General features: G+C 45.2%; 1 pseudogene; it reads right to left on the bottom strand.

Annotated features, from left to right (window-relative positions):
* Positions 1–2,025: 2,025 nt before the first annotated feature.
* LOC149312110 (U1 spliceosomal RNA) lies at positions 2,026–2,168 on the bottom strand (annotated as a pseudogene).
* Between the last annotated feature and the right edge of the window lie 272 nt (positions 2,169–2,440).

Here is a 2,440-nt window from a genome sequence, read left to right on the forward strand (position 1 = left end):
ACAAGGTGTTGGTCGTTACCTATAAAGCCCTAAATGGCTTGGGCCCAGGGTACCTGATGGACCGCCTCTCCCCATACAATCCGTCCCGCACTCTCAGATCATCTGGACAGCAACTCCTAAGAGTTCCAGAGGCTGGGTTAGTTTCTACCTCCAAGAGGGCCTTCACGATCTCGGCCCCCAGCCTCTGGAACTCGCTGCCCACAGAGCTTCGCGCAGCCACCTCCCTACCCCAATTTAAGAAGGGGTTAAAAACCCATTTATTCAAGCAGGCTTACCCCTGAATAATTCCCCCCTGACTATTTATTCTCCCCCCTTCTCTCCGCCAGCACTGTAGACTGGCATGAGGCTGTAATGTTTTTAAAATGTTTAGCTTTTTACTGTAATATGGTTTTTGTATATTGTATCTGTTTGGTGATTATTGTATTATATAATTCTGCTGTGCACCGCCCTGATTTGAAGAAGGGCGGTATAAAAATAAAACTTTTATTTATTTATTATTTATCATGGGAAGACTAATTGTAGACCAGTGTACATAAATCATGCACAGTCATACTCATATATCAGGTTTGGTGTCTGCAGTGATCTGGACAGTACCAGGCAGTTTGATCTAACCATCTTAATGTCACTGTCTTAGCATCGTTATAGGCATTGTGGGAAATTAAAATGGCTTGCAGACAGTTCTCTGGTAGTTCCCACAAGACTGCTGCTGACCAGGTTAAAGCCACCAAGTGTCACCAATGGATGAGAGAGCACACCAATGGGCACTTTGCCTTTTCCCCAGATGAGTAGCCGGATTAAAGCTGTTAGGGACCTGGAGAGTGTTCAAAAAGTTCCTCTTCTGGTAGGCCAGTAGTGTGCAGTAGCAGATTGAACTTGGTGGCAGAGGTGAGCAGAGAGGAGCCCAAGTTTGACTGAATTCAGAGTCCAAGAGGTAGTGATCTCAGTTATCCACTTGCATCTTTACTCGCTCTAGAGATGAGAAATGAGGCCAGAGATGTGGTAACTGCCACCAACCTTTGGGGAGGGCAGTATGTGAGAGAGCTACAGCTCTCCTCTTCACAGGAGTATTTCTCTCTAGCAGCATCACAATACAAGAAAAGTGCATGGAGGGAGGCTGTAGGCTGTGGCCCCTATCCATTAAGGGCCCCAGAGCATTTGCTCCAATTGCACCATTGATAATGCAGCCTTGGTGGTGGCAGGGAGGACCAGCCACCCAAACATTCCTCAGATTTCAACTCCCAGGGCAAGGCCATTGATCTCACTGGTCTGGTCCCACCTGTGTACATTATTTATTTCCTGGTGGAGGCTACAGAGGGCATCTGACAAAATATTGCATCACAGTTTCCATATAACAATGTCTGCCGCTATGAGTAGTCAGGCCCAACTCAACATTTCTGGCTATTGCTTAGTCCTAGTCTTCCATATCTTTCTTCCCACTTTCACTAAAATATCAAAAGACTAAATGATGTGTTTTCTTTTCTTACATTTTTGTAATTTAATGCATGTATTGAACTTCCCTTTAGGGGACAGGCCCTAATGGCTCCGTTCAGAAGTTCTTATCTGTTCGTTAAAATGAGTCACGGCACTTGTCTAGGGAAGGGCTACATTTTGATGGCAAACTCTAAGCTGACTGCAGACAGGGATAGGCTTGTTTGCTTGCTTGTTTCTAACAGAACTGGTTAAAGCTCATGGGGTGCATGCAGGAGTTGGAGGTCTTAAAGACCCCCAACTCCTCCATAGAAAATGGCATGATTTTGGGGCAATTTTTGTACCCAAACCTTGAAGAAAGCCCTCCCAAATGCATATAAGCATGCAAAAATACCCCTGCTCTCCAACTCCACATGCACCCCACAACCCCATGCTGATCCCAAATATTTCAGTTTTCCTCTCAAAATGGCAACAGGAAGTGATGTGATATTATTGTCAGTTTGGATGAAAATGGAAGGATTTGAGGTTGTGTTCCCCCTTCTCTCTGTACAATTTCCAGAGTGAAAACTGGAGAGGCCTCCTGTCCCTTTAGTGGTTGTGCAGAAGACAGAATTTCAGCAAGTTGAGTTTCTTGCATTTGGAGAAATCGCAGGGGTCAGCACACCTGGAGTGCAATGGATGAGCCTCACCTTGGGAAAGCAACCTTCGTGATCATGGTGTCTCCCCTGCCAGGTAAGTTGAATGACAATCAAAACCTGAAATACCATCTTTTATACAACTGCTAAAGGACAGGAACTTGCTCCTGCTTTTATTCTGGCAACCCTACGGAACAGCCTGAAATGGGCTTTAGGAGGCAAGCTTATTCCTGCCCCCCCCCCCCCCCCCCCGCAGTTGCTCACCCCTGATTTATAACATCTGTGAGGTAGATATAGAAATGTTTTTTGTATACAGAACTGTAGTATTGAATGTTGTAAATATAATGCATCAGTGGCTAAGATGGTTACACAGTTAA

This window comes from Sceloporus occidentalis, unplaced genomic scaffold, assembly GCF_023333645.1.
Source record: "Sceloporus occidentalis isolate IW3139 unplaced genomic scaffold, rSceOcc1.0.p SCAF_5, whole genome shotgun sequence".
Classification (NCBI taxonomy): Eukaryota; Metazoa; Chordata; class Lepidosauria; order Squamata; family Phrynosomatidae; genus Sceloporus; species Sceloporus occidentalis.